The following is a 22,668-nucleotide window of genomic DNA, read 5'->3' as shown; positions in this document are numbered from 1 at the left end:
AACTTTTGCACAATGAAGGAAACTCTAAACAAGGTGAAAAGACAGGTTTCAGAAGGGAGAAAATAATAGTAAACAAAACAACTGACAAAGAATTAATCTTCAAAATATAAAAGCAGCACATGCAGCTCAATACCAGAAAAATAAATGACCCAATCCAAAAATGGGCCAAAGAACTAAACAGACATTTCTTCAAAGAAGACATACAGATGGCTAACAAACACATGAAAAGGTGATCAATATCACTCATTATCAGCAAAATGCAAATCAAAACCACAATGAGGTAAAATCTCACACTAGTCAGAATGACTGCCATCAAAAGGTCTACAAAAAATAAATGCTGGAGAGGGTGTGGAGAAAAGGGAACCCTTCTACACTGTTGGTGGGAATGCAAACTAGTAGAACTATTATGGAGAACAGTGTGAGGATTCCTTAAAAAACCGGAAATAGAACTGCCATATGACCCAGCAATCCCACTGCTGGGCATACATACTGAAGAAACCAGAATTGAAAGAGACATATGTACCCCAGTGGTCATTGTAGCACCATTTGCAATTGCTAGGACATGGAAGCAACCTGGATGTCCATAGACAGATGAATGGATAAGGAAGTTGTGGTACATATACACAATGGAATATTACTCAGCTTAAAAAGAAAAAAGAACACATTTGAGTCAGTTTTAATGAGGTGGACAAAACTAGCGCCTATTATACAGAGTAAGTAAGTCAGAAAGAAACACCAATATAGTATATTAACACATATATATGGAATTTAGAGAGACGGTAACAACAACCCTATATGCAATACAGCAAAACAAACACAGATGTAAAGAACATACTTTTGGACTATGTAGGAAAAGGTGAGGGTGGTACAATATGAGACAATAGCATTGAAACATATATATTACCATATGTAAAATAGATGACGAGTGCAAGTTCCAGTGCATGAAGCAGAACCCTCAAAGTTGGTGCTCTGGGACAACCCAGAGAGGGAGGTGGAGAGGATGATTGGTGGGGGTTTCAGGATGGGGAGATACCTGTACACCCGTGGCTGATTCATGTCAATGTATGGCAAAAACCACCACAATATTATAAAGTAATTGGCCTCCAATTAAAATAAATTAATTAATTAAAAAAATCACATTAGATAATTTACCTTAGTTAATTTGTATGTTGTAGTAGTAAAGGAAATCAGACTGTCTCATTTTTCTAGGAAGCTTGTGACTTTTCCTACAGATTAAAACATTTGATTAAAAAAAAAAAAAAGATTGAGAACAAGGTAATGGTGCTTAATTCACTATTTATACCCAACATAGTACTGAGAGTTCTAGCCAGTGCAATAAGACAAGACAAATGAATAAAAGTTATACAGATAGGAAAGGGGGAATTAAACTAATCTCTATCTGCAGATGATATGATGATCTATGTAGGAAATCTCAATGAATCTATTAATACAAGAAAAAAAATCCCAGAACTAAGTGAGTTCAGCATGATTGCAGGATTTAATATCAACACAGAGAAATTAGTTGTATTTTGAAGAGATATTGATCAAAGGATACATTCAGTTATAAGATGAATAAACTCTAGAGACAGAGTGTACAGGGCTTCCCAAGTGGCACTACACAAATCTATCTCAAAATGGATTACAGACTTAAATATAAAACTATAAGGCATTTAGAAAAAATAGGAGAAAATCTTTGAAAACTAGGACTAGACAAAAAGCTTTTATTCTTCACTCTAAAAGAACAATCTACAAAGGAAAATATTGATAAATCGGACTTTGTCAAATTTTAAAACATTTGCTCTTTGAAAGATCTTATTTAGAGAATGAAGTACAAATTTACAGAGTGGGAGAAAATGCTTGTAAACTACACATCTGAAAAAATATATTTACCTAGAGTATATAAAGAAGTCATGGAACTCAACAGTTAAAAAAAAAAAGACAATCTAAAGATCCAATTAAAAAATGGATAGAAGTAATTAATTTGACATTTCATTGAAGAGGATATATAGATGGCAAATAAGTACATAAAAAATGTTAAACATTGTTAGCCATTGGAGAAATGCAAATTAAAATCACAATGAGATATCACTACCCACCTATCAGAAAGTCTAAAATAAAAAAATAGTGATAACACCAATGCTGACAAGGATGCTGAGAAACGCCATGACTTATACATTGCTGAGAGTAATACAAAACGTTACAGTCACCCTGGAAAATAGTTTGGCAGTTCATCTTACAACTAGAAATGGACTTACCATAAGACCCAGATATTGTACTCTCCAGCATTTATCTCAGAGAAAAGACAATTTATGTTCAGGCAGAAACCTATGCACAAATGCTAATAATTTTATTTGTAATTGCCTCAAACTGTAAACTACCCAGATAGCCTCCAATGGGTAAATGGATGACTAAACAAATTATACAACAGCCATGCTGAGGAATACTACTCAGCAGTGGAAAAAGAATCAACTATTAATACATGCAACAACTTGGATACATCTTAAGAAAATCTTGCTGAGTGGAAAAAGTCTGTCTCCACCATGTAATTACTGCATGACTGCATTTATATAATGCTTTTGAAATAAAATTATCCAGATGAACAACAGATTAATGGTTTAAAAATGTTAGAGATAAGTGGGGTGGATGCAAAGGGATAGTGAAAGATAGCCTTGTGGTGATGATGGGGTTTTATATCTGAATTGTCGTGATAATTACACCACATAGTTACATCATAAAATGGCATACAATTATAAACATGTATACAAATGAGTACATGTATAACATAAAATTCTAATAAGGTCAATAGATTGTACCAATGTCTGTTACCTAGATTTGATATTGTGCCATAGTTATGCAAAATGTTAACATTGGGGAGACTGATTGAAGTGTGCACACACTCATGAATCAAGAAATATTTCACTAGAAAAAAATTTTTAAGAAGTACACAGATCACTTCAGTGATCACGTGAATCACAGCCTTGTCTAACTCAATGAAACTATGAGCCATGCCACATAGGGTCACCCAAGACTGACAGGTCATGGAGGAGAGTTCTGACAAAACGTGGTCCATTGGAGAAGGGAATGGCAAACCACTCAGTATTCTTGCCTTGAGAACCCCAGGAATGGTATGAAAAGGCAAAAAGAAATGACACTGAAAGATGAACTCCCCAGGTTGGTAGATGTCCAATATGCTACTGGAGAAGAGTGGAGAAATAACTCCAGAAAGAATGGAGAGATGGAGCCAAAGCAAAAACAACTCCCAGCTCTGGATTTGACTGGTGATGGAAGTCCGATGCTGTAAAGAACAATATTGCATAGGAACCTGGAATGTTAGGTCCATGAATCAAGGTAAATTGGAAGTGGTCAAACAGGAGATGATGGCAAGAGTGAACATTGACATTTTAGGAACCAGAGAAGTAAAATGGACTGGGATGGGCAAATTTAATTCAGATGACCATCATATCTACTCCTGTGGGCAAAAATCCCTTAGAAGAAATGGAGTAGCCATCATAGTCAACAAAAGAGTCCTAAATGCAGTAATTGGTGCAGTCTCTAAAACAACAGAATGATCTCTGTTCATTTCCGAGGAAAGCCATTCAGTATCACAGTGATCCAAGTCTATGCCCCAACCAGTAATCTGAAGAAGTTGAAGTTGAATGGTTCTTTGAAGACCTACAAGATCTTCTAGAACTAACTCCCCCCAAAAGAGGACTGGAATAGGGGACTGGAATGCAGAAGTAGGAAGTCAAGAAACACCTGGAGTAACAGGCAAATTTTGCTTTGGAATACAAAATGAAGCAGGGCAAAGGTTAACAGAATTTTGCCAAAAGAACACACTGGTCATAGCAAACACCCTCTTCCGACAACACCAGAGATGACTCTATACATGGACATCACCAGATGGTCAATACCAAAATCAGATTGATTATATTCTTTGCAGTCGAAGATGGAGAAACTCTATACAGTGAGCAAAAACAAGACCGGGAGCTGACCGTGGCTCAGATAATGAATTCCTTATTGCCAAATTCAGACTTAAACTGAAGAAAATAGGGAAAACCACTAGACCATTCAGGTATGACCTACAAATCCCTTACGATTATACAGTGGAAGTGACAGATTCAAGGGATAAGATCTGATAGAGTGCCTGAAGAACTATGGACAGAGCTTCATGACATTGTACAGAAGGCAGTGATCAAGACCATTCCCAAGAAAAAGAAATACAAAGAGGCAAAATGGTTGTCTGAGGAGACCTTACAAATAGCTGAGAAAAGAAGAGAAGCTAAAGGCAATGGAGAAAGGGAACAATATATCCACTGGAATGCAGAATTCCAAAGAATGGCAAGGGGAGATAAGAAAGCCTTTCTCAGTGATCAATGCAAAAATATAGAGGAAAATAATAGAATGGGAAAGACTAGCGATCTCTTCAAGAAAATTAAGAGATACCAAGGGAACATTTCATGCAAAGATGGGCACAATAAAGGACAGAAATGATATGGACCTAACAGAAACAGAGGATATTAAGAAGAGGAGGCAAGAATACACAGAAGAGCTATACAAAATAAATCTTCATGACAGGGGTGGTCCTAAGATGGAGGAATAGGATGGGGAGACCACTTTCTCCCACACAAATTTTTATGGTATTTGCCACAAAACAACTTCTGAATGCTGGTGGAGGACACCAGGCACCCAGAAACGCAGCCCATTGTCTTCAAAAGGAGGTAGGACAAAATATAAAAGATAAAAAGGGAGACAAAAGAGTTAGGGATGGAGATCCACCCAGGGGAGGGAGTCTTAAAAGAGGAGAAGTTTCCAAACACCAGAAAACCCTCTCACCAGCGGGTCTGTGGGGAGTTTTGGAATCTCAGAGGGCAACATAACCAGGAGGAAAAAATTAATAAATAAAACCCACAGATTACACACCTAACTGTAACTCCCAGCAGAGAAGTAGCCCAGATGCTCGATTTGGCCACCAGCAAGTGGGGGCTAAATAGGGAGTGGCGGGCTGCATTGCTTAGGGTAAGGACTGGGCCTGAATGCCCAGAGGGCAATCTGAAGGTGCTAACATGGGAGCCAAACAGTGGGGGAGAGAGAAAGAGAACTTTATCACATAAAACTCTAACCTAAGGCACTGCCGGCCTGCTCACAAAACATAGGACTGAGCGATACCAGAGCTAGCTGGCAGCAGACCGGCCCATCCCCCACCAGAGGCAGAGAAGGCAGGCAGGTGACAGCTAGAGCCAGAAGGCAAGGGGCAGACTCGGCCCCAGAGATGGCATCCCCTAACAAACTTTGAGCAGGCTCCCAGTTGCTAAACAAGTCTCCCTGGGATCCTGGATGGTTGACATCCATCAAGGGTCGCAGCCAGAGATCAGGGCCCCAGAGGAGACACACGGCACACCTGAGATGGCGCTCCCGTTGAGCACCCAGGAAACCGGGTGGCTGGGACCTGGGAGGTGATAAGACGCACCCTCCACCTCTTGCCAAGCACCTGGTCGCCTGAGCTGCTCGGACCTGGGATGGGCACAAAACGCAGGCCCAACCGATTCTGCGCCTTTGTGGAGTACCAGAGAGCCTGAACCTGAGCAGCGTAGATCTGGGAAGTGCATGCAACCCAGGGCCCGCCTCAGACAGTTCCCTGGCAGATCTACCTGGAGCCTGAGCAGTGTAGACCAGGAAAGCACACACACCGTGAGCTGGGGACAAACCCAGTGTGGCCCAGACACTGTGAGCGCTCCCCACACACGCCAGTGATATTTGCAGTGGTCCTCCCTTCCCACAGCAGGACTGAACAAGTGAACCTAAATAAGTGACCACCTTCGCCCCCTTGTGTCAGGGTAGGAGTTAAATACTGGAGAGACTTACAAACAGAGGAAACCAAAATAAACAAAGAAGAGGGAACGGCTTTGGACGTGACAGGTGCAACAGATTAAAACCCTGTAGTTAGCACTGGCTACATTGGAAGGGACCTATAGACGTTGAGAAGTATAAGGTGGAACAAGGAACTATCTGAAACTTAACTGACCACACATTGCACTCAACAGCTTCAGAGAAATTCCTAGATATATTTTACTCTTATCATTTTTAATTAAAAAAATTTTTAATTTTTAAGTTCTTTATTACTCCTTTAATTTTCATTTTTAAAACCTACTATTACCTTGAAAAAAAGACCCTATTTTTAAAGCAAATTTCATATTTTTTAATATAACTTTTGCGATTTTTTTTTTAATATTGTATTTTTGAGAGTCTAACCTCTACTCTAGACTTTTAATTTTTGCTTCTTGATGTTTGTTATCAATTCTGTACCTTTAAGAATCCAATCTTCAGTATCCATTTTTACTTAGGAGTGTGATTACTGGCTTGATTGCTTTCTCCCCTTTTGACTCTCCTTTTCCTCCCCCAGGTGACCTCTATCTCCTCCCTCCTCCTTCTCGTCTCTACCTAACTCTGTGAATCTCTTTGGGTGTTTCGGGCTGTGAGAAAATTGGGGAAGTTATCACAGGCTAGATTGGTCTCTCTCCTTTTGACTTCCACACCTCTCCTCCTGGTCACTTCTATCTCCTTTCTCCCTCTTCTCTTCTCTATAGAACTCCATGAACCTCTCTGAGTGTTCCAGACTGTGGAGAGCACATAGGGAATTGATTACTGGCTCCTCCTGGTCACCTCTCTCTCCCTCCTCCCTCTTCTCCATGTAACTCTGTGAACCTCTCTGGGTGTCCCTCACTGTGGAGACTCTTTTCACCATTAACCTAGATGTTTTGTCGTCAGAGTTGTATGGATGGAGAAGTCTTGAGGCTACTATAAGAATAAGACTGAAAGTCAGAGGCAGGAGGCTTAAATCCAAAACTTGAGAACACCAGAAAACTCCTGATTCCAGGGACCATTAATCGACAAAAGCTCATCCAAAAGCCTCCATACCTACACTGAAAACAAGCTCCACCCAAGAGCCAACAAGTTTCAGAGCAAGACATACCAAGCTAATTCTCCAACAAAGCAGGAACATAACCTCGAGCACAAAAATACAGGCGGCCAGAAGTCACACCAAAACCATAGACACCTCAAAACTCACTTCTGGACACTTCATTGCACTCCAGAGAGAAGAGATCCAGCTCCACCCACCGGAACACCAACACAAGCTTCCCTAACCAGGAAACCTTGACAAGCTACTCATCCAACCCCACCCACAGGGAGGAACCTCTACAATAAAGAGGAACCACAAACTTCCAGCATACAGAAAGGCCACCCCAAACACAGCAATCTAAAAAGATGAAAAGGCAGAGAAATATTCAGCACGTAAAGGAACATGATAAAAGTCCACCAAACCAAACAAAAGAGGAGGAGATAGGGAGTCTAACTGAAAAAGAATTCAGAATAATGAAAGTAAAAATTATCCAAAAATTTGAAAACAAAATGCTGCAAATAAATAACCTGAAAACAAGGATTGAGAAGATGCAAGAAAAGTATAACAAGGATCTAGAAGAAATAAAACACAGTCAATCAATAATGAATAATGCAATAACTGAGATCAAAAGCACTCTGGAGGGAACCAACAGTAGAATAACTGAGGCAGAAGATAGGATTAGTGAGGTGTAAGATAGAATGGTGGAAATAAATGAAGCAGAGAGGAAAAAAGAAAAAAGAATTAAAAACAAATGAGGACAACATCAGAGACCTCTGGGACAATGTTAAATGCCCCAACATTTTAATCACAGGAGTCCCAGAAGAAGAAGACAAAAAGAATGATCATGAGAAAATACTTGAAAAGATAATAGTTGAAAACTTCCCTAAAATGGGGGAAATAGCCACCCAAGTCCAAGAAACCCAGAGAGTCCCAAACAGGATAAGTCCAAGGTGAAACACCCAAAGACACATATTAATCAAATTAATGAAGATCAAACACAAAGAACAAACATTAAAAACAGCAAGGGAAAAACAACAAATAACCCACAAGAAGATTCCCATAAGGATAACAGCTGATTTTTCAATAGAAACTCTTCAGGCCAGAAGGGGATGGCAGGGCATACTTAAAGTGATGAAAGAGAAAAACCTACAACCCAGATTACTGTACCCAGAAAGGATCTCATTCAAATATGAAGGAGAAATCAAAGGCTTTGCAGACAAGCAAAAGCTCAGAGAATTCAGCACCACCAAACCAGCTCTTCAGCAAATGCTAAAGAATCTTCTTTAGACAGGAAACACAGAAAAGGTGTATAAACTTGAACCCGAAACAACAAAGAAAACGGCAACAGAATCATACTTATCAATAATTACCTTAAATGTAATTGGGTTGAATCCCCCAACCAAAAGACAAAGACTGGCTGAGTGGATACAAAAACAAGACCCCTATATATGCTGTCTACTAGAGACCCACCTCAAACCTACGGACACATACAGACTGAAAGTGAAGGGCTGGAAAAAGATATTTCACACAAATGGAGACCAAAAGAAAGCAGGAGTAGCAATACTAATATCAGCTAAAATAGACTGAAATAAAGGCCATGAAAAGAGACAAAGAAGGACACTACTTAAGGATCAAAGGATCAATCCAAGAAGAAGATATAACAATTATAAATATATATGCACCCAACATAGGAGCACCACAATATGTAAGGTAAATGCTAACAAATATGAAAGCAGAAATTAACAAGAATACATAATAGTGGGAGACTTTAATACCACACTCACACCTACGGATAGATCAACTAAATAGAAAATTAGCAAGGAAACACAAACTAAATGATACAATGGACCAGTTACACATAACTGATATCTATAGGACATTTCACCCTAGAACAATGAATTTCAACTTTTTCTCAAATACACACAGAACCTTCTCCAGGATAGATCACATCCTGGGCCATACATCTAGCCTTGGTAAATTTAAAAAAAAAATTGAAATCATCTCAAGCATCTTTTCTGATCACCTCATGATAAGATTAGATGACAACTACAGGAAAAAAACTATTAAAAATACAAACATATGGAGGCTAAACAACACACTTCTGAATAACCAACAAATCACAGAAGTCAAAAAAGGAACCAAAATGTGCATAGAAATTAATGAAAATGAAAACACAACAACCCAAAACCTATGGGATTCAGTAAAAGCAGTGCTAAGGGGGAGGTTCATAGCAATACAAGCCTACCTCAAGAAACAGGAGAGAAATAAAAAAAAATAACATAACTCTACATCTAAAGCAACTAGAAAAGGAAGAAATGAAGAACCCCAGGGTTAGTAGAAGGAACGAAATCACAAAAATTAGGGCAGAAATAAATGGAGAAGAAACAAAAGAGACCATAGGAAAAGTCAACAAAGCTAAAAGCTGGTTCTTCAAGAAGATAAATAAAATAGACAAACCATTATCCAGATTCATCAAGAAACAAAGGGAGAAGAATCAAATCAGCAAAATTAGAAATGAAGATGGAGAAATCACAACAGACAACACAGAAATACAAAGGATCGTAAGAGACTATGAACAGCAACTGTATGCCAATAAAATGGGCAACTGGGAAGAAATGGACAAAGTCTTAGAAAAGCATAACTCTCCAAAACTGAACCAGGAAGAAATAGAAAATCTTAAACAGACCCATCACAAGAACAGAAATTGAAACTGCAATCAGAAATCTTCCAACAAACAAAAGCCCAGGAACAGCTGGCTTCAAAGCTGAATTCTACCAAAAATTTAGAGAAGAGCTAACACCTATCCTACTCGAACTCTTCCAGAAAATTGCAGAGGAAGGTAAACTTCCAAACTCATTCTATGAGGCCACCATCACCCTAATACCAAAACCAGACAGAGATGCCACAAAAAAAGAAAACTACAGGTCAATATCACTGATGAACATAGATGCAAAAATCCTCAACAAAATTCTGGCAAACAGAATCCAACAGCTTATTAAAAAGATCATACATCATGACCAAGTGGGCTTTATCCCAGGGGTGCAAGGATTCTTCAATATTTGCAAATCAATCAATGTGATACACCACATCAACAACTTGAAAGATAAAAACCATATGATTATCTCAATAGATGCAGAGAAAGCCTTTGACAAAATCCAACATCCATTTATGATAAAAACTCTCCAGAAGCAGGTGTAGAAGGAACATACCTCAACATAATAAAAGCCACATATGATAAACCCACAGCAAACATTATCCTCAATGGTGAAAAATTGAAAGCATTTCCCCTAAAGTCAGGAACAAGACAAGGGTGCCCACTCTCACCACTACTATTCAACATAGTTTTGGAAGTTTTGGCCACAGCAATCAGAGCAGAAAAAGAAATAAAAGGAATCCAGATTGGAAAAGAAGTTTGCTGATGACATGATCCTCTACATAGAAAACCCTAAAGACTCCACCAGAAATTTACTAGAGCTAATAAATGAATACAGTAAAGTTGCAGGATATAACATTAACACACAGAAATCCCTTGCATTCCTATACACTAACAATGAGAAAACGGAAAGAGAAATTAAGGAAACAATTCCATTCACCATTGCAACGAGAAGAATAAAATACTTAGAAATACATCTAAAGAAACAAAAGACCTATATATATATAAAGCTATAAAACACTGATGAAAGAAATCAAAGAGGACACAAATAAATGGAAAATTTACCATGTTCATGGATTGGAAGAATCAATATAGTGAAAATGAGTATACAACAAAAAGCAATCTATAGGTTCAATGCAATCCCTATCAAGCTACCAATGATATTTTTCAGAGAATTAGAACAAATAATTTCACAATTTGTATGGAATTACAAAAAAAAAAACCTCCAATAGCCAAAGTAATCTTTAAAAAGAAGAATCGAACTGGAGGAATTAACCTGCCTGACTTCAGGCTATACTACAAAGCCACAGTCATCAAGACTGTGGTACTGGCACAAAGACAGAAATATAGATAAATGGAACAAAATAGAAAGCCCAGAGATAAATCCACGAACGTATGGACATCTTATCTTTGACAAGGGAGGCAAGAATATACAATGGAGAAAAGACAATCTCTTTACAAGTGGTGCTGGGAAAACTGGTCAACCATTTGTAAAAGAATGAAACTAGAATACTTTCTAACACCATACACAAAAACAAACTCAAAATGGATTAAAAATCTAAATGTAAGACCAGAAACTAGAGGAAACCAGAAAATTGGTTTAGAGGAAAACATAGGCAAAACACTCTGACATAAATCATAGCAGGATTCTTTATAACCCACCTCCCAGAGTAATGTAAATAAAAGCAAAAATAAGCAATTGGGACCCAATTAAACATAGAAACTTTTGCACAATGAAGGAAACTATAAGCAAGGTGAAAAGACAGCTTTCAGAATGAGATAATATAATAGCAAATGAAGCAATTGACAAAGAATTAATCTCAAAAATATACAAACAACTCCTGCAGCTCAATTACAGAAAAATAAACGACCCAATAAAAAAAATGGGCCAAAGAACTAAACAGACATTTCTCCAAAGTAGACATACAGATGGCTAACAGACACATGAAAAGATGCTCAACATCACTCATTATCAGAGAAATGCAAATCAAAACCACAATGAGGTACCATCTCACACCAATCAGAATGGCTGCTATCAAAAAGTCTACCAGCAATACATGCTGGATAGGGTGCAGAGAAAAAGGAACCCTCTTACACTGTTGGTGGGAATGCAAACTAGTACAGCCACTATGGAGAACAGTGTGGAGATTCCTTAAAAAACTGGAAATAGAACTGCCATACGACCCAGTAATCCCACTGCTGGGCATACACACTGAGGAAACCAGAACTGAAAGAGACACGTGTACTCCAATGTTCATCGCAGCACTGTTTACAATAGCCAGGAGATGGAAGCAACCTAGATGTCCATCAGCAGACGAATGAATAAGGAAGTTGTGGTACATATACACAATGAATATTACTCAGTTATTAAAAAGAATGCATTTGAATCAGTTCTAATAAGATGGATGAAACTGGAGCCTATTATACAGAGCAAAATAAGTCAGAAAGAAAAACACCAATACAGTATATTAACTCATATATATGGAATTTAGAAAGATAGTAATGATGACCCTATGTTCGAGACAGCAAAAGAGACACAGATGTATAAAAGAGACTGTTGGACTCTGTGGGACAGGGTAAGGGTAGAATGATTTGAGAGAATAGCATTGAAACATGTATATTATCCTATGTGAAATAGATCACCAGTCCAGGTTCAATGCATGTGGCAGGGTGCTCAGGGCTGGTGCACTGGGATGACCCTGAGGGATGGGATGGGGAGGGAGGCAGGAGGGTCAGGATGGGGAACACATGTACACCCATGGCTGATTCATGTGAATGTATGGCAAAAACCACCACAATATTGTAAAATAATTAGCCTCCAATTAAAGTTTAAAAAAAAATAAAAAGAACTGAAAAAAAAAGTAAATCTTCATGACACAGATAAAAAAAAGTAGATCTTCACGACACAGATAACCACGATGGTGTGATCACTCAGAGTGCGAAGTGAAGTAGGCCTTTGGAAGCATCACTATGAACAAAGCTAGTGGAGTTGATAGAATTCCAGCTGAGCTATTTCAAATCCTACAAAGATGATGCTGTGAAAGTGCTGCACCCAATTTGCCAGCAAATTTGGAAAGCACAGCAGTGGCCACAAGAGTGGAAAAGGTCAATTTTCATTCCAATCCCAAAGAAAGGCAATGACAAAGAATGTTCAAACTACTGCACAATTGCACTCATCTCACACGCTAGTAAAGTAATGCTCAAAATTCTCCAAGACAGCCTTCAACAGTATGTGAACCATTAACTTCCAGATTTTCAAGCTGGATTTAGAAAAGGCAGAAGAATCGGTGATCAAATTGCCAACATCTGTTGAATCATCAAAAAAGCAAGAGAATTCCAGAAAAAACATCTGCTTCAGTGACTATGCCAAATCCTTTGTGTAAATCACTACAAACTGTGGAAAATTTTTCAAGAGATGGGAATACCAGACCATCTTACCTGCCTCCTGAGAAATCTGTATGCAAGTCAAGAAGCAATAGTTAGAACTGCACATGGAACAACAGATTGGTTCCAAATTGGGAAAGGGGTACAAGGCTGTATATTGTCACCCAGATTATTTAACTTACATGCAGGGTACATCATGTGAAATGCCAGGCTGGATGGAGTACAAGCTGGAAGCAAGATTGCTCAGAGAAATATCAGTAACCTCAGATATTCAGATGACACCACCCTTATGGCAGAAAGCAAAGTGGAACTGAAGAGCCTCTTGATGAAAGTGAAAGAGGAGAGTGAAAAAGCTGACTTAAAACTCAGTATTCAAAAAGCTAAGATCATGGCATCTAGTACCATCAGTTCATGGCAAATAGATGGGGAAACAATGGAAATAGTGACAGAGTTTACTTTCTTGGGCTCCAGAATCACTGTGGATGGTGATTGCAGCCATGAAATTAAAAGAGATTTTCTCCTTGGAAGAAAAGCTTTGACCAACCTAGACAGCATATTAAAAAGCAGAGACATTACTTTGTCAACAAGTATAATCAAAGCTATAGTTTTTCCAGTGGTCATATCTGGATGTGAGTATTGAACTATAAAGAAAGCTGAGCACCGAAGGATTGATACTTTTAAACTGTGGTGTTGGAGAAGAGTCTTGAGAGTCCCTTGGACTATAAGGAGATCAAACCAGTCAATCCTAAAGGAAAGCAGTCGTGAATATTCATTGGAAGGACTGATGCTGAAACTGAAACTCCAATACTTTGTGCATCTGATGCAAAGAACTGACTCATCTGAAAAGACCCTGATGCTGGGAAAGATGGAATGCAAGAGAAGAGGGCAACAGAGGGTGAGATGGTTGGATGGCATCACCAACTCAATGGACATGAGTTTGAGCAAGCTCTAGGAGTTGGTGATGCACAGGGAAGCCTGGTGTGCTGCAGTCTATGTGGTCACAAGAGTCAGACACGACTGAGTAACTGAACTGAACTGAATACAGATCAGTTTTTCTTTAAATAATCAGAATGCTGCATTATTCTTCATTAAAAAAGATCCACATAACTAGACCAATCATAATGGCAACAAAACAAGTCTGCCTAATGTCAATTCATAGTTTAAGGTTTTAGTAAATCTTAAGGCTTACCTGGTGGCTCATATGATAAAGAATCTCCCTGCAATGCAGGAGAACTGGGTTCAGTTCCTGGGTTGAGAAGATCCTCTGGAGAAGGGAATGGCAACCCACTCCAGTAGTCTTGCCTGGAGAATTCCATGGACAGGGAAGCCTGGTGGGCTACAATTCACAGGGTCGCAAAGCATCGGACACGACTGAGCATCTAACACTTTTACTTTTTCATTTCATTCACAAAGTATAAATAAAGCAGGAGAACTTAACACTCACACTTTGCTCTCAAGAATCATGTTATCCTTCACCCTGATTTTCCTACCAAAGTGATGGCATCTGCAAAGTGGTCTTGACATTTCTGTAGCACCTTGAGCTCAGGATTCCTGCAAAGTCACCCAAACTTATTAAATAGAATGCTTAAAATAATGAATTAAAATGTATTGATCATTGAACTGCTTAACTTCTACGCAGTAGAAGGTCAGAAGACAACTTGTAAAAAGATAAGAAAATATGATTTTATCTTATATTGCTTAAGATACAGGAGAAATTATACACAGTCATGCTTTTAAAGCCTTTGGAAATACATTCGGGAGAAAATAAGAAAAAATATTGGTGGTAGATTAAACAGTCATAATATAGATAGTCAGTCTGCATTAAGTCCTCACTGAACACTTATCTTGGGCAGCTGTAGTGTGACTGGTTGGCAGTCTCTGGTCTGTGGGGAGCCCGTGGCTGTGGGACTTGTGACAACAGCAACCATATGACGGCAACACTATCACTACTACTGGGCTGACTGCTGTTCGTTCAGCACCATGTATTAGACCTCTCCTCAGTTAATCTTCATGAGAACTTTGTGAGATGATATTATTATCCAGATTTTAAAGAGGAAGAAGCTGAGAAGACAGCCATTAAAAAAAAAAAAAAAACAAAGCAGTGCCATTTGCAGCAACATGAATAGAGCTGGAGATTATCACACTGAGTGAAGTAAGGCAGACAGAGAAAGACAAATATCATATGATATCACTTGTATGCAGAAACTAAAAACTAAACTTGAACTTATTTACAGAACAGAAATAGAATCACAGATGTAGAGAACAAATTTATAGTTACCAAAGGGGATGAGGGAGGGATAATTTAGGAGTTTGGGATTAATATATACATACTACTATATATATATATATACACATATATAATAAAACAGATAAGCAATAAGGTCCTACTGTATAGCACAGGGAACTATATTCAGTATCTTATAATAACCTATAATGGAAAAGATTATGAAAAAAAAGGTACGTATATAGATATCAAAATAACTGAATCACTTTGCTGTACACTTGAATCTAACGCAACATTATTAATCAACTACTGTACTTCAACAGGAAAAAAGGGACTGAGAAGAGAGATGCCTAGATCCTTTCCAAGGTCAGCCAAGTAGAAAATGTCAGAATCCAGTTTGGAACCCAGGTCACGTGATTTCAAAACCCATGCTTTGACTACTAATCCCTGTGTCCAGACGAGAGTGTCTTTTTAAATCCTCCTCTTGGTTGCTCTTTTCTAAGGGTCTCACTTGCTTTACCCCAGGGCTCTGGGCATTTTCTCAACTTCACGTTTTTTCTGCCTGTTTCTCCCAGCAAATTCCAGGTAGAGGATGAAGCAGAGCTCAAAGAGCAGGTGAGGGAGCGCTTCCAGCAGAACTTTGTATGTGTTGAGTTAATGGGGCAGTGATGGGGCAGATGGCAGGAGGAGAGAGAGACAGAGTTCTTTCACTGATTTGGCTATAAGGGTAAAACTAGTTAGTAAGGTAATTGAGTCTCTTTGGCAAGCTTTTAAAAATTAATCTGCTAAATTATTTTATTCATTTTATTTATTTTTGGCTTCACTGGGTCTTCATTGCTACATGGGTTTTTTTTTTCTAGTTTCAGCGAGCAGCGGCTACTCCTTTGTTGCAGTAAACAGGATTCTCATCGCAGTGGTTCCTCTTGCTTCAGGGTACAAGCTCTAGGGTACACGAGCTCAGTAGTTGTGATGAATGGGCCTGGGTGTCCCGTGGCATATGGAATCTTCCTGGATCAAAGACCGAACCCGCATCCCCTACATTGGCAGGTGGATTCTTAACCACTGGGCCATGGGGAAGTCCTCTCAGGCCTTTTTAATGAAAATGTTTTCTCTCTTAGTGATCTGAGCCTGAGACTATGCGTGGACAAATAATTCTCCAGATAGACCCCTCTAGGCCTCCAACACTAGGAGGCTTAATCTAGGCTGGCTTCTGCATAAGCAAGAATACATACCACTTTGTTCCAGTTATTTTTGCTATGTAACAAACACCTCTAAACTCAGAGGATATGAATTGGCACATCTCTCAGATGCTGTGGGGTGAGAGGGCTGAGCTGACAGGTTCTCCCTCAGGGTCTCATATACAATGTAATCAGACAGTGGCTGAGTCTGGAGTCATCTGAGGGTTTTTTCCCTGTAACCTGAGTGTGAATGGCTGGAAACTCTGGAGCAGGTTGGGTTTCTCTCCGTGGAGCCTCTCCATGTAGTTAGCTTGGGCCTTCTCACAGCATAATGGTCTCAGAGTCACCAGCAGTCACACACTGGGTCTCCTTGTAGAAACTTGCAAGAATTGATTCTGCGTATTTCTTCCCAACTCTTGCTTTCAGCGCTGTCACTCTGGTGACTTGAAATCAGCCATGGTGGGAGGGAATATTTATATCATGAAAACTGGTAAACAGTGCAAATCAGGGGAATTCCCCCACCCTCAGAGATCCAGGCTACCAGCACATGATTTTATATGGTGGTTGGCTTCCCCTAGAGTGAATAAGCCAAGAAAACCAGGAGGAGGCTGCAAAGCTTCTGAGAACCTATCTATGGATGCTCCCATAATTCACTTTCTTTTTATCCTATTGATCATCAAGTCCCTAAGGCTATGCCTGATTCAAGAAGAGAATTACCCATGTCCCATGGAAGAGTAGCAAAGAGATTGTATAACAGAGGACCCAACACATAACAGGCATTCAACAAGTGTTTGATGAATGAATGAATGAGCAAAGTCACTTAAACTCTAATCAGTATCTCCTTAAGTCACCCTGAAAGTGTAAAGCTTTCTGGAAAGTTTTACGTCAACATCAGAGAGACCAGTGAACTTTAAGTCCCCAAAGAGCCTAAATCTAAAACCGCTTGATATAGATCTATTTATATTCTGTCTGCCAGTATTCACAGACCTGTTTACTCAAGCCCTTCCCACTTACGTGCTCACCTGGGACTGTACACACAACTGGCAAATTGCTTGTTTTATTGACGTTTGCATCTAGGTGAGTTTGCTCTACCTCTCTGAGTAAATTGCAGATTCCTTGAGAGAGTTCACATGTATTTCTTTGCCATTCCTTCTCCCCACCTTACCAAAACTAGATAATCATACATACACATACACATGGATCCTTATAAGAGATATGATAATTAGAGGTTATAAGCCTTAAAGCAGAAGGAAAGAAGGAAAGGAACTGATAGGTCTCAATGGCTGTATTTCATAAATGTTCTCATTTGACTCACATTCATCCAGTGAGGGAGGCATTATTATTTCCATTTCATAATTGAGGAAAGTGAGACTCAACAAAATTTAACCAATTTGGTCAAATTTACACTAGGAGGTGGGGAGCTAGGATTTTGACTTAGACCTGCATGGGTCCAAGGCCAGAGCTGTATGTGTTCTTTTCCATTGAAATATACACTCCCATCTCCCCCTACTTTTCTTTGCCCCCCACCTTGAAGTAGTCACAAAAGTCATAGAAATGCTAATGTTTTTAAACTTAAACTTGGCTGTTTCAAGTTCTGCTCTAGTAAGAAATGTCCTTAAAAAGCTTGGGAGAGGACTTCCCTGGTGGCAGAATGGATAGGAATCTGCCTGCCAGTGCAGGGGATGTGGATTTGATCCCTGATCCAGACAGATTCCACACGCTGCAGAGCAACTGAGTCCATGTGCTTCAACTACTGAGCCTGTATGCCACAGATACTGAAGCCTGCATGCCCTAGAACCACACACCACCTACCGAGCTCACGGGCTGCAATGACTAAAGCCTGAACACCGAGAGCCTGTGCTTTGCAACAAGAGAAGCCACCATAGTGAGAAGCCTGGACGCTGCAACGAAGAGTAGTCCCTGCTCACCGCAACCAGAGAGAGCCCTTGGGCAGCAACAAAGATCCAGTGCAAGCAAAAGCAAAAATAAATTATTAACTAAAAAAAACTCTAATGTTTAAAAAGGAAAAAAACAGCTTGGGAGAGCAAGAAGCGTAAAGTGTCTTACACTAGGAAGAGAGTGAGTCTGGTAGAACAGAGGTCAGCTGAGCAACTCTAACAATAATATAGGCAAAAAACATTGATGGGATGGACCAAGGTAAGAGCGGCAGGATGGGAAGATGTGAAAAATTTTGAAAACTATTAAGAAGACAGATCAACAAACTAGTGATGGTTTGGATTGTGTGGGTGCTGATCAGTCTTTGTAGAATTGCTGCTATGGCTGCTCCAGGAGAATGAGGTTGGAGAGAGGAAGCTGAGATGGGAGGGTTCTGTGTTCGTGGGGAAGATGATAAGGGCTGAAAGTAGCCGTGGAAGTGGGAGAGAGGATGGATCTGAGAGAACATGGAAGAAGAATCTACAGGACGTGCTGCCGAGCTAGACGTGGGAATGTGAGGGCGAAGGAGGGGTCAAGGGTGAAGTCCAGAAGTCTGTTGCAGACAGCCGGGTGCTTTTCACAGAGGTGGGGGACATAGGGCTGGGGGGAGGGGGAACAGCTTTCAGGGAGGGATGGATTCTGGATGTGCCAGGTTTGAGGTGAATGTGTAAACTGGCACTGGCAGCCGGAATGCAATTACATTTAAAACCAAACAAGCATCTCTTATCTCAGTGAGATTCTTTGTCTCCTTCAGAGGCTGTAGATGAAAGCATCGAAGCCTGTGTGACAAAAAGTTCTGCGTCAGGTCATAAAGAAACTCTGCAATTCTCAAGGTTTTCACTTTATTGTGGTTCAACTCTCTCTCAAAAGCCATTTGTCACCCAGTATGGGCCTCTGTCATCACCATGATGTCTTTATCGAGACTTCCAAAGCTCATGGGAGTGGTATGATCCGATCAGTGGCAGTGACTCACATAACTCATAGAAAGTGTGGCGGGGAGGTTTCAGCGGCCCCTAGGACCTACAGGTTGGCCATACACACACACACACACATACACACACCCCCCGTAGGTTAAAACTTGCATGGACAGGCTCTAAGACATTTTTGCACGCTTCTGCCCCACAAAAGAGCACAGGCATTGTTTACACAAGGCCCCTGCATGTCAGGACAGGGAGCCTGAGCCTTCATGTCTGCTACAATCAGAGGAGGAAGGGAAGCATTCAAGCGGGTGAATGAGCAGATGAAGGCTCTCCAGGGAGCTACTGCTTTTCGGCACATCAACTTTCATCATGAAACCCTCTACCCAAAATCCAAAGCCAGTTGGTAGGAAGGCAAATTACATAGGGTCTGCCAGCTCAAGGAGACCACTTGTAGGTGCTTCTTCAGTGTATTCATTGTGCCAGTGTTAGGACACCTGAAACCAAGCGCAGGTTAAACTCCCATGCCCACTGCAGTGCGAGCTAAGTGGTCACCCAGCTCAGGGCCTGCCAGCCCACCAGGTGGGGACCAGCTGCCTGAGAACCAACTGCCCTCCTCACTCAGAATGTCCTTTGACCCGACTCCAACTTCACCCAGAGATACCCTAAAAAGTCCCCCCTCAAATCAAACTTTCTTGCATGGAAACCCTCTACAAAGGAGCTTGCTTACCTGAGAGAAGGTCCCGGTGCCCGGCCGTGGAAAAAAAAAACAAAAAACCAAGCTCCAGCAGACGTGACAGGGACTCATAGAGCAGATCTGTTGCTTTTAAAAGAAGAAAGGTGACTTCATCCCTGGTGCCGTGGTGTTTAGAAGAGCAGCGAATGCTGCCTGGCTGAGCCAACTCGGCCTCACCAGCGATGACTCCATCCAAATTATGCAGCCGCTGCCCAGACATGCTCAGCCTTCAGAAGGTGGATCGCTGGAATCTGGCTTGCCCCATCATTTTCAGAAAGTTTCAGAAAGTCCAGAAGCACCAATCGCCTTCACTGGCACCAGGGGTAGGGAAACCACGCACTTCTTTCCCGCCAAGTCATTATCATTATCTCCCAAGAATCCAACACTCTAGGGAAGGAAAACAGGTATTTAAACTTCTGAGAGGTAGCAATTCTTGGGGAAGAAGGGGAGAGAAGAAGGAAAATGTTTCAAGCAAGATGTGAGTGGGGGGCAATAAGAAGCTGGAAATGATCACCGTGCCAAGAGGTTTGCAGAACTGGTGGGTTTATGAGCCTACAATGGTGACAAATAGGTGATGGCCTGGACTTTTCAGAAGGGAAAGTATCTAGTTCAACAAAAGGAATGAGTCACTGTAAGAAAGGAAAGGTGATAGTCTTTCTTTCTTTTATTTTTAGGACTGATCTGAACTTTTAATTATCACTGGAAAACTGAAGCTAGGGTAATTTAAGGAAATTTGCCAATAATCCAAATGGTGGTAACACTTGTTCTAGAAGGCATGACTTCTGATTTCTCTCTTTTTTTTCTTTTAAAATTTTATTTTGTATTGGGGTATAGCCAATTAACAATGTTGTGATAGTTTCAAGTGAACAGCGAAGGGACTCAGCCATCCATATACATTTATCCATTTTCCTTCAAACTCCCCTCCCATCCAAGCTGCCATATACCATTGAGCAGAGTTCCATGTGCTATTCAAGAGGTCTTTGTTGGTTATCTATTTTAAATATAGCAGTGTGTACATGAAAGAAATGGTTGCAATGGTAATGGTATGGGGGAAAGGAACTTGAGTTTAAACTTGGGGAAAAGGTGACAGTCTTTTAAATGAAGGTGACTTATTTCCATTTTCTTTTTATTGAATATGGTACCACTCAATCCATTTGGGGTCATCTGTAACATTTATGTATTAGTTCATAACAAGCCCACATTCCAAGCTTTGGGAAAAGAGACATTTATTTAAGTCAGGAATTGTCTCTTTTGTACATCAAAGGTAAGACTGGAGCACTGGGATTTGGAACATGGAATTCAAGGCCATGTCAAGCTACCCAGTAAGCCAGGCGCCTCTGCCTGATGCCACGTCCTTGGGCTAAACTTTGGGCAGATCTTCTGGCTGTGATGCCAGAATGAGACATGGTAATGCCGGTGACCTCCGCTGGAAGTAGGGCAGAGCTTAGCAGCTGGCTGCCTTCCCTCTCACGTCTGTACCTTAGGAGCATGTATGGTGACTTTGGGTCACTACACATGTGTCCAGTTTCTTGCTGAACTATTTTGAGGCATTGGGGAATATTCCTGTGTCAAGTTTCACTCCAGAGAGGATAAAACAAGAAAAAAAAATTCTTTCTATTGAAATGAAGACATTCAGTTCCAACATCAGAAAGGAGTTTTTGAATTCAGAGATTTAAGCAATGCCAACATGGCCTTATAGAAGAAACTTGCAAATCTCTTAGTCGGGGTATAAACATTCAGAGTAGAAGAGGAGCAGAGTTTCATCAATGATAAAGTCAAAAAAGGGCAGGAACCACTTTTATTTGGTTTATCAGGGACTCCTCATTGCCTTGCACAGAGAGTAGTGCATAGTAAGCACCCAGTAGCCAGAGAGTAAATGGTGTCTGACAATGCCTTCTGTTCCAGATTTTTAGAACAGACCTGTCAAGGATCTTTTTTTTTTAATTGAAGCATAATTGACATACAACAGCATAGTAGTTTTATATGTGTTCATCATAGTATACATCATTGTGATTTGATATTTATATGCATTAAGAATTCTTAAAGTCCCTATCTGGTAAGCAAGGAAATTGCAGAGAGTGGGAGCCAGTGGGCCTTATGAAATGCAAGAGGCGCTTTGTTCTTTGCTTTGTCTTAGTCTCTAGGTTCATTGCCACAGTTAGAACAGAGCAAAGAAAGCCAGTTTCTGGACCCAGGAGCCCCCTTTGCCACCCTATTTCCCTCAACATCAAGTAGACCATGGTGTCTTTCCCCAGGTCCAGGACTCCATCTCACAGGTAATCGGCCAATTCTTCTCAGTCTTCTTTTGTTCTCAACATTCCAATATAGAATGTTCAAACTTACAGCTATGTTGAAAGAATTTTATAGTGAACATCCGAATACATACTACATAGTTTCTTCAATTGACATGTTACAGTATTTGCTTTAGTATAGATTAATTCTCTATCCATTCAGCAGCTAATTAACTTTGTTACTAAACTTTGAAGAAAGTTCCAGACATTAATACATTTCCCCAAATACTTCAACATTATTTATCAGAGTTCAGACTTTGTTTACAATATTTTTATCTCTTTTCATATGAAAATTTTGTACTGTGTGATGCAAAAACTGTCAGTATACCATTTGATGAGTTCCTATCAATGCACACACCTTTGCAACCCAGACCCTATCAAGAAACAGAACAGGGACCACCACCCTAGAAAGTGTCCCATGTTCTTTCCCAGAGAACTCTTACCTTAACACT

General features: G+C 40.1%; 1 protein-coding gene across 2 annotated transcripts in view; it reads right to left on the bottom strand.

Moving 5' to 3' along the window:
* The window catches only part of AMOTL1 (angiomotin like 1), a 207,099-nt gene extending 187,110 nt beyond the window's left edge, over positions 1 to 19,989 (bottom strand). For both annotated transcript variants that reach the window (XM_065946303.1, XM_065946307.1), the window contains exon 1: positions 19,920 to 19,989. The gene's annotated coding sequence lies outside the window, so the exon portion shown is untranslated. The remainder of the gene's footprint in view (positions 1 to 19,919) is intronic.
* Positions 19,990 to 22,668: the final 2,679 nt, after the last annotated feature.

Source organism: Muntiacus reevesi, chromosome 9, assembly GCF_963930625.1.
Source record: "Muntiacus reevesi chromosome 9, mMunRee1.1, whole genome shotgun sequence".
NCBI lineage: Eukaryota > Metazoa > Chordata > Mammalia > Artiodactyla > Cervidae > Muntiacus > Muntiacus reevesi.
The sequence above is the reverse complement of the archived record's forward strand: the minus strand, read 5'-3'. Positions and strand labels throughout refer to the sequence as shown.